We start from the raw sequence: 13,599 nt of genomic DNA, 5'->3' as shown, positions 1-13,599 counted from the left end.
GTGGCCACGCACTCTCATTCATTCAGAACTCTGATCTGTTTGTCCGGAGGAAAGGTCTGTATCTGAGCACTTGTGAAAACAGGGTTCAAAGACAGGTTGTACATTACTAGTCATGAACTAACTGCCCCCCACCAAATGGGATGCTCCCCTTGTTTGACCCCTTCTGAATATACTGGCTAGGGAGCAGAGCTCATGAGGTCATTGTATGGTCGGAGGTATCCGCTTGATAACAACAAAGGGGATTCAGGATAAATAGCTAAAACGGCTAGGTTACAAAAAGGTACATATATCTATAGACATACATTTCCTGGTGGGGGTTCGGTGTTCGAATGACCAAACATCACTAACTCTTGGTTACTCTCTTTTGACACTTAATGGACTGGAGAGACTCAAGACCTCCATGCAGTCTGCTTCCATGCTGTAAAATAAATTTGAGCCTTTAAAACACGATTTAACATGCAAGCTTTTTACACGTGGCTCGCTGTGTTGCACTTAAATCATACTGGTTTGTAACATACTATATTTTCCATTTAACTAGAGACTCTCATTATAACAGAAAAGAAAGGAAAGAATACATCAAGAAATAGAACATATCTTTAACCAGGGATTAATTTGTTATAAAAAAGAAAAGTTACCACTGTAAGGGTCTGTGGGTTTGTCTTTACTTGGAGTGTAGCTTACTAAAAGGGATTACTGCTATTTATGGTTGCACGGTGTTGCACATATATTTACATCTGAACTCATAAAAAGTGAGGTAGCGTAATGGGAGTGTGTACAGTTTAACATTTGGTTACGTGTTGGACTGTTACAGACAGTTGCTATGATAATTTCTGTATCACAAATTAACAGGTATCATACTTTCATTGTGGCGGGTTGACATAAGGACTTCTAATTATACACGTATATGTATTTATTTTGTTAATTTGTGGACCCATTAACCAACCATTAGGTTTATACAATCTTGCATACAAAGGCATTAAATCTGTCCATATTGAAACGTTAGATAGACACACAGGTTTCAGGGGTCTCTCTTTTTAACTGTTGACTCTGCCACAAGGGGCATGGGGATTATGTTTTTATGGCCAGTGTCTGTGGGGTGTGGGGCAGGTATATGGAGATAAATAGGTATTCCTTTGGCCCCTGCTCTGTGCTGTATCTGGGTTAGTGAAGTGGGACGGGAGGCAGAAGATACAGTGTGGATTTTGTTGCATTCTCGTAGCCAGCCTTCTCATGGGAACCGAGCAATTGTGGAGACGGCACAGGGGAGGAGGTGGTGGGAGTTGCTTGCTTGCAGTGCGCGCCTGACAGGGAGAGCTGCAGCTTGAGTGAAACCTCCAGGTCTATTATAACTTTGCAAAATTGATTCAGTGATTTACAAAATGGAGTCTTATCCACCTTTGGTTTTACACTGTTATAAGGGGTGTATGCACGGGGGGTCACAGTTCCTAAAGATATCCCCGCAGGAAAGGGTTCGCAGTTCCTAAAGGTATTCCCATACGAGTGCTACGGGCCGGGGCCCTGGACCCAAAGCAGCCGTGTCTGGTCCTACCCAGGAAGTGTAGGAATAGGGGAGGGGTGGGGTCCAAAAATGCCCCTTCCCTCCACTCATGAGCCCGTTTCTTTGGTCAAAGTGGGCCATTTATTTGGCTGATTTGGCCCAGTTTGATGAGTTAATTCACTCTGCGGCTAGTAGTTGACCAGTACTGCTGGATATATATTATTTAAAATGCACAATTCGCATCACACTTAATTAAAAAAACAACAAAAACATGGTTACTATTCAAAAACTATTCAAACTATTGTAAAAAAAGGAATAAATAGCCATTTGCAATTGTGGGCCACTTTTTCATTGGTGCATGAGAGAATTTTATGGCCCAGTCTGACACTGTATAAAAGTCATACCTAAGTCTCAGAATTCCCACATAGTTTAACAATTTAACAGTAGCAATTGTCAAGGAGGTCTCTTCACCACTTACGAGCCTGAGAAACAAATCCTTAAGATCAGAATACCTAAAATCATGAACGTGTGGCCCCATCAGCTTTGCTCTCTCCTTCTGAAGATCCCCACAATCCAATATGATATGCTCCCGTGTTTATAAAACCCCCTCAATCTTACACTTATCACAGGATCCATCGGTTTCATTGTTTGTTTTCGATCTTGCCTGGTGAATCCCCCCCCCCCCCGTCTGCAGCAAGTTCAATCTGAACCTCAAAAATTGGGAGCACCGGTAGGCTTTAGAAAACTTCAGAAGATAAGGAGGGACCGTTCCCAGACGTTTGTCATATTGTGACAAAGACCTATGTAATTTCAGCCCCCTCACTCTACATATTGCCTGTCTTGAGACATATTTATGCAGTCTTTTTTTACTGCCCAACGGTCACAGATCAAATTATCGACAGTTTGGTCACAGGCTATCAATATCAATTCAGCATATTTTTGGAATCCCATCATGGGGCCTTTTTCCCCCCTCACCATTGCATCGGAAAGATCAACATACAATCACCTTGCAGGTGGATCCAAAAATTTACAGTATTCCGAAAAGATCTTCCAGTTCAAATGGCAATTTAATGATGTTAAACCAATCTCAAAGGGCAAGGCCTCGATCGGCACACAGTCTGGTAGATTCAAGATCCTTTTCCAGTTTCTACTTTCAATGTTTGCGTAATCAATTGATCGAGAAACAACACCAAGCTCCATGCCGTAAAGTAGTGATGGAATAACTTTCATTTTATAAAAGTTAATTGAAGGGCAGATAGAAAAACAACAGAACGTAGTGTTGATCGTCCTCATCTATCCAGCAAGTTCTTTGGCCTTAGCCATCAGGCGAGACAGGGTGGCAGCCGTATCTCTTGCTATAACTCTTGGAAAGGCCATTGTGAGTACTAAATGTACAATCTGCAGGCTACAGCAGCCGGTATCTAATGCAGATTATGCAGCCGCTACCAGCAGCAACTCCACACAAACCGGTCAGTCAATTTCATATGCCATCCCCAGCACATGCATACCCTTTTTTAATAACAAAGGCGGGTTATAATAGCTTTATAGACCTGCAGCCTGTGCAGTACTGGGTATTGTGGGCCTTTAGAGCTTGTTAAAGGCCCTCACTTTAGGTCTATGGGGCTCATACTGCAAAGTACACACAGAGGCATAGGGGGTCATTACGGGTTTGGAGGCATCCATGGTGCTATTAGCGCCATGGCTGCCTCCAAACTCGTGTCTGGGTTCCTTGGATGGGGACTTACCGGGTCATTCCAACGTTGGAGGACCCGGTAAGTCCCCATTCAAAATACCCATCCCCATTCCAGCCCCCATAGGGCCCATAGACAGGGTAGGGCCTGAGCGGTCAAGGCCCACCCAAAATATGTAAATGCCCACTTAGCAGCACTGTATGGGCATTTACAGATGTTAATGGCACTGTGGCGGGACCAACTACATTAGCTTCAGGCCCCACTTGTTAGACAATCCTTGCTACGCCTATGAGTATAGCCCTCACTGTGGGTCTATAAAATTATATTAACAAACAAATGCATATTAAAATTCCTGAAAAAGCACATTAATTCCTCTGTGCCTGTTTGGAACATTTGGAGACTAAGGAGCAATGCACAGCAAGGTCATTACAACCCCTCAATGCACTATTTACCGCCTCTGAGCACTAGCCTTGTGAACCACGTCTGTCCCCTCTACATTTACATTCCTACCGCTAAAATGCAGTTTCTTAATTATTCTACATGACATACATGCCAGTGAATAAATACTGCATGGATAATTGCATAATTCAATGGGGGGTCATTATAAGGTGGGCGGTAAGGGATACCAGGCACCAGTAAGGAGACCGGTGCCGGTAATCCCTTACCGCCCTATTCCAAGGTCCCTTGGAGGGGACCGTAAGGAACGTGTGGTCCGACCACACGTCCCTTACGGGTCCCGCTAAGGGACCAGCGCGCTAATAACGGGCTTGCAAGTCGCGAACCTGTATTAGCGCCATCCCCATTCCCATTGAGCCCTATGGGGGTTCAAATGGGAATGGGGAATGGTTTGTTCAATGGGGACTTACCGGTCCCGCAAGGGTCGGACAACATCGGTAAGTCCCCATTGAACAACACCAGTGCCGGACCCATTATTGGAGGCAGTCATGGCGCAAATAGCGCCATGACTACCACCAATCTCGGAATGAGGCCCAATGTTACTGACTTTAGAAGTATTTGTAAAATGTAGATGTAGGTATGCAAGACAAACCATTCTGTTCTAGAATTATTGCAAATGTCAATGAAATTAGGTCTAGTTGGCAACTCAATCGATTTAAAAAGTACAAAAGAGGGTGGCCAGAACAAACAAGTGCTGCGTTCCCGCAGTACCATGTAAAACATGTCTGTATACCTTGGCAACCATCTAGAGATAGTTAATTTGATGGAATCATCTGCTCAGCATATGACAAGTCTGCATTTCTGTCTGCAAATTGACCACAGATCTGTCTCAGACAGTGATAAAGTAAGAATGTTGCATGGCACACAGAATGGTTTTTTTTAATAAATGAAGTGTTTTAAGCTGTGTGCTCAAAAACGTTGCCACATTTGTAACAATAAGCCATAACATAAAGGTCATGCTTTTATTTCCAAACACCCTGTTTGGTCTCATACTGAATGAGACAGGTGTGGGCGCAGAGCATGGAAAAAGGCTCTTGACGCCTTTGACCACTTCTTTCCATGTTGTTGAAGGTGCTGAGCAGTACCCTTACGCTGCAGGAACGTTGCAAGGAAATGCCACACTGGAGTTTCCATGCTGTGCTCCTGCGCTGTGCAGGAAGTCCTCATGCCGGGATACTGCGTTCAGTGTTCTGATCGCTGCATGCCGGCATGCTGCCAGTGGACTTATCTGTTTTCACTGCATTTGGAAAAAGCAGGGCGAATCGGTTGGAATCAACGTGTCGATGCAAGCTGCCATGTTAGTCATGGCATCTGCCATTTAGATCTTCGCTATGCGCATGCACACACAGCAGAGATCCTTCCAGATTCACAACATGTCCGCTTGAAAGGTGTGGAAACTCGGCAGATTCTGGCTTCATGTGTCTTTCACTGTCACATGTGGTGAATCCGCCACGCATTTCCGCCATATTTGGTGATAGTTCTGAATACCTATGAAAGAGCCGAGCCGTGCAAATGCTGAATCGGTTAGGTTAATATACATGCAAAACCCTCAGACATCATCATGAGATTACTAGAATGCTGCTCTGAGAAGTAGTATGAACAAACAATAAGTTCAAAGCAAATTGAAGAACAATCAGTTCCTCCATCTCATGTACAAGGTTGCCGGTAAAAAAAAAAAACAATACCGGCATGTTGGTGCTACCGTGTCCGTGCAGCACTGCTGCCAGAATCTACGGTAGATTCTGAGTCAGTGTGCACGCTCATTCCGGCATGTCGGTAACGGCAGCACCGGCATGCCGGTAACAGCCCCAAACCCTCGATACCAGCATCCACGATGCCACTGGCACCAAGGATGCCATATGTACTGGTACGCCGATGCAGCTAACACCAGCACCGGAAGCAACGTGATCGCGCCAGAACGGGAAATGCACAGCAAGCCATCTTTAAAAATGCCATACATTGCAATCCTCAGCTTACAGCATCTGTATCAGAGAACAGAGCAGTCAGGAAGCAAGCTGAGGAAGTTGGCAACGAGACAAGGCACAGTCCGTCGCAGAAAATCATGGTTCAGCTACATAGAGCTCAATATGCTGGCGGACACCTTGGTTGAACATGCAGATGTTGTTTTTTGCGCCAACCTGCGCTGTGCAGCGCAACTGCGCAAGAAAGATGTGTGGGAGGAGGTTGCCCAAAAGGGTCTGCGGTGGGGGCAACACCCCAGACTGACCACAACTGCTGCAAGTGGTGGGATGACCTCTGTCTACAGGTCCACAACCTTCTATTCATTGCCTGCCGCCAGGGGCTGGGCACAGGAGGTGGACTACCATCCCCAATCAAACTGGCAACATGGGAGGAGACGTGCAGCACAGTAATCAATATGGAGGGCATTGAGGGTGCCGGAAATGCCAAGATGGGAGTCGCAACATCTGACGAAGAAGGTCAGTGTCCCTTAACGTAATACCAAAGTCACAACACACCCCTTCAACCTCAATGTCAATGCCGAAGTCCAAATGGCAATTAGATTAGAGCAAATAAATCCCGCATCACCTCCCACCTAAAGCCACCTCCAACATAACCACATGTCCTTGCCACAAACATACCCAGCAAACACCACTGATGCAACCCACATGAGTCCACAATTGCCAGCACAAGCAACATCTGCATGCGCACACACACACACACACACACACACACACACACACATACACATCACTGTACAGATGCAGGACTCACCACTGTGCCATCTCATGGTACGATGCACACATCACCACCGCCAACCACCCACCATGACCATACACGCAGTGTAAACATCAATGCATCCATGTAGAAAATGGGAGCAACTCAGGTCCACAATTATTCAACACATGGCACACAGCCCCTGTAGCATGGCCACAACACGCAAATCACTAGACATCTGTAGGACACCCAACAGACACCTTGCACAACATGACTGTATGCACCATGCCTGGCCTACCAACATGTCCATGACAATGCGCATTACTCGGAATGTAATACCATTAATGTATGTAGGATGTATGATGACCCATGACTAATGCCCTGCCTCACTGCCCCCCACAGGCACAGGAACAGACAGCGAGGCAGAACACGCCCCAACACCACAGAGAGCCACTGCACGTCAGCGTCGTGGTGAAGACAATGCCAACCGCGGGGAGCATTTGACATCAAGGACAGGACTGAAGCATGTCACAGAATCCACGCCATGGCCCCCAAGCCAAGAGGACACACAGGCTGCCCTGCAGGCTGAGAAGGAACCACCTACCCCCAGCAAGGCCCCCCCAGCCAAGACCCACTGCTGCCAGCAAGGAACCCCAGCCAAGACCCACTGCTGCCAGTAAGGCCTCCAGCCAAGACGCACTGCTGCCAGCAACGAGCCCCAGCCAAGAACCACTCCTGGCACCAAGGCCCCACGCAAAACTTCCACATCTGGGGCCAGGCCGAAGAGGACAGATCCCCTGTGGACAGTGACCTGAATGAGGCACAATCGGGGATGCCAAGTGAGCAGGGTGAGGCGGCGGCTGACCCCCCAGGCCACAGCCACCATGAGGACTTGAAAATACGCCACCCATGCATGCAACCCCACGTGCATCTCCAGTACATGTCTCCGGTGGCCACAGCACAGTGGAAGCCAGTGGCCCTGACAGCGACACGGACGAAGCATTGTAAAGCCCCATAAGCCCACACAGGGATCTGGAGGGGTGGCTGTCACGCATGGAAGGGTGGCAGCAGGCCATGCAAGACATGGTGCGGCAATATGTGGCTGACGCCGAAGCAACAAGGCAGGCCTTGCAGGAAGCCCTGCAGGAGAATGCAAGGGTGGTCAGCCGGGCTGTGTACCGCGTGGCCCGGCGCATGCCGGAAGGGATCACTGTGATGGCAGCATTGGCCCACTGTACATTGTGTACAGTGCCCAGTGTGCCCCATTCACAGTACTTTGTGTTCCCCAGTGCATCAGAAGTAATGGGCAATCAGATCTTGGCGTGCCACCCATCCTTCATTCACATTGTGGCGTAGAGGATTGCCAGCATCTTCCCCATCATCATCATCATCATCCTCAGGTGGCATCATGTCAGGGGGTAGGGGTACGTTGTGCCGGATGCACATGTTGTGTAACATTGCACATACTAACACAATATTGCCCACCTTCTCCAGACCATAAATGAGTGCCCCACCCAACCTGCTGAGGCAGCGAAACCAGGCTTTCAACAAACCAAAAGTCTGCTCAATTGTGACACAAGTGCGTGAATGGGCACGATTGTAGTCCACTTCGTGCATGTTGACTGGTTGCCTGATGGGGGTCAGGAGCTGCAGCTTCAGAGGATACCCAGCAGCACCTGCATGGGAGCAATAGAAAGTGTACTTGTGATTAATTTGGTTATTCTTTGTAGGCACTGCCTGTGCAGCGTTCATGATTACATGCAACAGAATATTCATGACTGCACATGACATGTTCCATATTCAAAGACCCAGGTAAGTGTACTTAGGAGTGATCCATGATTATGGGGCGATGGGTGCTGTTCACATCTCAAGGACCTTTCAATCAGAAACAGCACTCTAACAAATGAAGTTAAAAGGCCATGATGTCCTCACATCTGATGGATGCGTTAGCAGTGAGAATGGACTATGCATGTACAGTGCATGATGATACATTTGCCTGATGTGCTTCATGAAATACAGTGGTTTACAAATCACGCATTCGACTACTTGATGTCACCATTTACATGTCCATCAACGCCTTCCCCCATATGACAAAGGCACATTCACATAGGTGGTATGGGCCGCTGGTGGAGGGTTCTGTTTCTGTGATCAGGCTGGGTAGGTAATGGCATGATGGAAATTTGGTACTTTGGAGGAGTCTGCACCTCTCATTCGTATGTTAGTGGTGGTAACTGCTTGATGATTGCAATAGTCTCCATGCTTGACCCATTGTACTTGGAGGTGTCCCTTAAGGTGACTGGACAGGTATGCTGGTCTGCAGTGTACCTGTGGGGTGAGTGCAGTGACTGAGATTTCTCTGTGTGGCAGTTGGAATTTGTTCTGCCATGGCAGCATGACTCGTTATTTACTTTGCAGTGCTGGTGTATTTCATGCATTGTGACTGCAGGGTGTTGCATTGTGTTACCTCTGGTTCATGTCTTATGATGTACCTGATGCATGAACTGGTGTGGCCACTGCATATGTTGCTTGCATGTATGCACAGATGTGTAGGCATGCCAGATCTGCATCCATTGGCTGTGCCCCACAATCAGTTCAATTAACTAGGGTCACAGTTTTAGGCACCCCTGACGCTGTGTGTGGTCTTGTCCCATGTGTGTGATCTGTTGTTGTGCAGGTTGGGGATGTAGAGGTATGTCGGGCTGGTTACCCATGCGACTTTGACTTCTATTGCCCAACGCAGTCTATCTGCACTTCCTTGCATCCATGCCTATTCTTACGCCTATTTTCAGGGGTGATTATGGATTAATGCATGTGGTGTGCACTTGTGCTGCTCATGCATGTCATCCGGTGCTATGTTCCTACGACCCTCAAGGCCCACCCAGCAGACGGGTTGCCTATGCTTGTGGTCCCCCCACACCCCACTCAACACCCCTCAAGGCCCAGCCAGCAGACAGGTTGCCTATGCTTGTGCCCCCCCATCCTTCAACACCTCTCAAGGCCCAGCCAGCAGACATGATGCCTATGCTTGTGGTCCCCCTCCACTCAATACCCTTCAAGGCCCAGCCAGCAGACAGGTTACCTATGCTTGTGGTCCCCCCACCCACACAATACCCCTCAGGGCCATGTAGGTTAGACTCACCCAGCAGCCAGGTACGTTGTGCAGCGTATCCTGCCATTTAGCAGGGAAGTGTGGAGTTGCGCAGCACCATGGCATCATTTGTGGAGCCCGTAAATCTTGCAGAGCAATACGTTATGATTTTGTATGCATCGCACACCATCTGGACATTCAGGGAATAGTAGAGCTTCCTGTTGTGGTACACTACCTCCACAGCATGACAGACTACTAGCTCCACATGGGTGCAGTTGAGGGAACCAATTACATTTGGCCTCCCTGCCAGTGCATGGAATGCTATTTTGGTTGCATTCACCTCCTCCACAGTCCATGGTAACTTGATGTTGTCCCTTGTATGTTTCAAGAGTGCATCTACCACCTGGTTGAGCACACAGGAAAAACAGGGTTGTGAGATGCCATGCAGCGGCCCCACTGTGTGCTGGTAAGTGCCTGTGGCAAGGAAATGTACCACAGACACAACCTTCAGCATGGGGGGATGGCTGTCCGGATGTTAATGAGGCTCACCAGGTCATCATGAATGAGGTCCACTATTGTGGAGATGGTTTCCCTGTCCAGGCAGTACAGGGTGTAGATCTGTGCAGGGGTTAGGTCAAATGGACTGGCCCTTAGGCGAAGGGATTGGTGGCTGCCTGCGGGGTACAAAAGCCTGCACCATTGATATGTTCTGGCCCAGTCTCGCCCTCCTTCCCCTCCTGCGCCTCCGCTGCATTCTCTGGTTCACTGCCTGTTCAAGGAGTAGCAATGCAGGCATGTCCTCCAGCCCCAGTATTGCAATTGCTAATGGTAGCAGTGTTGATTTGGGAGGGGTGTGGTGTGTGGGAGTGCTCCTTTTGAGCTGTGCCAGACTCCATTGCCTCCACCTATGCTGATTGTGTGCACCTGTGGCAGGTTTCTACACAGCGGATCCCTAGTAACGCCTGCTCCACGATGCCGTTGTTTACAGCATCATGGTATTCATTGTTACCGGCATCTCCATGCCGGTAATTGCATGTCCGTGCAACTCTTAATGTGCACTTGACTGCGGCATGCCGGTGTCATGGGCACGGCTGCCGCTTGTCCGCGCTCATATTGGCAAGGGAGGGCCCGATCACAGCGGGTCCCTGCCGATGCCAGTGACACCAGCATCGCTGCTTGTAATACTCTGGTCTGGTAAACGATGCCGGTTGGTGATACAGCATCGATTCTACTGGACCGACAACCTTGTAATGAGGCCCATTATAATTGTCATTCCATTGAGTTGAGAAGTGTTTTTTTTCATGGACTATTTGGGAAATACCCCAGTGAGATAAATAGCACTGGGTTAGGGGATGAATGCCTCCTAAATATCAGGGGCATTATGACATAATTAAAATGTCCCAGTCAAATCTCTTAAGGACCTAGCCTTCTTCCTAGACCAACACATGTGCCTCATGACCCAAGAGAGCTCTGTCATCAAATTCTACTACTTACAATGTAAACTTACAACTTAAACTTCCCCTTTGCAAAGTCCCCTTTCTAATTCTACTGACAGTCATTGCTGTTAACACTAAACTCTCCACCAGCATTGAATTTGGCCACACTCACTGCAGTGGACCCAACTACATTAGCTTCAGGCCCCACCTGTTAGACAATCATGGCTAAGCCTCTGCCTAGGCCTTCAACCCAACCAGCTTCCTTATCTCCAGAGGGTGCAGGACGCTGCAGCCAGACTCCTGCTTCACTTCAATCTGAGAGATCACATCTGACTGTCTTCGTCATTCCACCAGCCACCACACAAAAATAATTCAGTTAAAGTCTTCATGCATAGTCCACAAAGACCCTCCATGGTCTCTGTCTAGACTTCCTCACCTCCAAATTCACCGTCCACACTCCCTGTAGGACTCTTTGACTTCATAAGGCCAAACTTCTCATCTCCCAGAAATCAAGAAGACGATCAGAGCGAAAATATATGGCACTCTGTCCTGCTGAGAAACCACCTCCCCAGATTTAGGAAAGATCTCAGAACCTTCCTTTTCCTTCTGTAAGCTCCTCATTACCCTCTTCCCCATGCTCGTCCTTCCAGTGGCATGTACTGCGTAGCAAGAATGCTCCTTTGTCAATACTTCCTCTCTCCTTCCTCCCTTCCAATCTGGCTTCCGTCCCAAACATTCCACTGAAACTGCTCTCACCTCTATCCTTAACTCCCTCCTCTCTGCTCGACATACCAAGCAATCCTCTATCCTTATTCTCCTTGATCTCTCCGCAGCTTTTGACACTGTCGATCATCCACTCCTCCTCCACACTCTTTCCTCCTTTGGGTTTAAAGACCATGTCCTAAACTGGTTATCCTCTTACCTCTCCTCCCGTTCCTTCACAGTTTCATGGGGAGGTCAGACCTCTCCTTCATTCTCTCTTATTTGCGGTGTTCCCCAAGGCTCTGTACTTGGTCCTTTCCTCTTCTCTCTCTACACATCCCTCATTGCGCCTGTCATCTCCTCGTTTGACATCTCCCACCATTTCTATGCGGACGATACCCAACTCTTCCTCTCCTTCTCCTCCTTCACGACTGACCTTCACCTTAAGCTCTCCTCCTGCCTCACTGCTGTCAAGAACTGGATGTCCTCCCGCTTTCTCTCTCTCAACACAGATAAAACTGAAGTCCTTTTCTTCCCCTCTAATTCTCTTCTCCCTCCCTCTCCTCCCCCTTTCATTCACTTTCCTCCCTCCAATCTCCCTTTCTCTCCCCAAGCTTGTAACTTAGGCGTTCTCTTTGACTCCTCTCTCAACTTCTCACAACACATTTCACTCACCTCTCGCACCTGCCGATGCCACCTGTATAATATTCGCAAAATCCGTCCCTCCCTTACTTTCCATGCCTCCAAACTCTTAATCTCCTCTCTCGTCTTTTCCCGCCTCTTCTACTGCTCTTCTTTACTCTTTGGTCTTCCCGCATCTCAGCTTGCCCCTCTTAAGTACGTTTACCACTCAGCTGTTCGTACCCTTTGTCTCCTTACCACCTGTGACTCCATCTCCTCTTCGCTCTCTTACCTTGGCTGGCTACCTTTCCACTCACAGCTAAAATTCAACTTTCTCTGCCTTGTCTTCAAATCCCTCCATGGTCTTGCTCCTCCTTATCTCTCCTCCCTTCTCTCCTTCTACTCCCCTTCCCGCTCCCTTCGTTCTGCTGACCATTTCCTTCTCACTGTACCTCCATCCCCCTGCGCTTCCTCCCGTTTCCGCTCCTTCCAACTCCTTCCTCCCCTGCACTGGAACTCTCTCCCTCTCACAATCCGCTCTACCACAACCTTCTCCTCATTTCGCACTTCTCTTAAATCCCTCCTCCTCCATTCTCCTCCTTGAAAACTCCCCCTCTACTCTCTCCTCTTCCCCCCTGCCAAAATTCCTTTTCCCCTTCTCCTGCTCTCTCTCCCTTCCATTTTCCCTCCAATCCGCCACCACCCCCCGCCCCCCACTTCTAGTCCCACTCCCCTTTCCCCACCCCTTCCGTTAATTGCCCTTTCCACTGTTTTATTGAATGACTCATGATGTAAAATTTTGCTCCCACTGTTACTGGTTCTTGTTATCTTGTATTTTGTTGTTCCAATGTACAGTGCCTTGGTGCAAAGCACTCTATAAATAAATAAATCAATCAATCAATAGAGATTTTTTTTAAAGGATATGTGATTCTGTATGTTTATTTCCTCATTTTTGGCAAATCCATAAATACAACCATCCTTAATGCCAAAAAACACAGCAAACAAAAGCATATTTACGTTTCTGGGGAAGGGGTTGGGCTACGGACATCATTACTTTATTGCTATGTGAAAATAAAATCAGACACACTTTTGGGTCATCTGCTTACGGGTATGACAATATTTAAGATTGGCTCGGAGATGGTCACATTTTTGGTGCTAATTACCACCCTATTAAGATGTCAGTGTATTGTGATAAGGCTGGACAGTTGAAATGCATTTACAAAGAGCAGTCATTATACAATCAATGGCAATTTTACCACTACCCCTCTTGGTGCATTTTACGATTGAAACAGTGTGTATCTACTTTGCATTCCAGGAAGAATTCTTATCCAGTGCTGTGTTTCCCTCTGACAAAGCAGCACTATTCTCTTATTCTGTTATTGGCATGCAACCGTTTCAGCAGCTGCAAGTTATCCACAATCAGCAAGAGCA

This window comes from Ambystoma mexicanum, chromosome 10 (genome assembly GCF_040938575.1).
Source record: "Ambystoma mexicanum isolate Mex_15411 chromosome 10, UKY_AmexF1_1, whole genome shotgun sequence".
In the NCBI taxonomy this organism is placed as follows: domain Eukaryota; kingdom Metazoa; phylum Chordata; class Amphibia; order Caudata; family Ambystomatidae; genus Ambystoma; species Ambystoma mexicanum.
Note: the sequence above shows the minus strand (reverse complement) of the source record.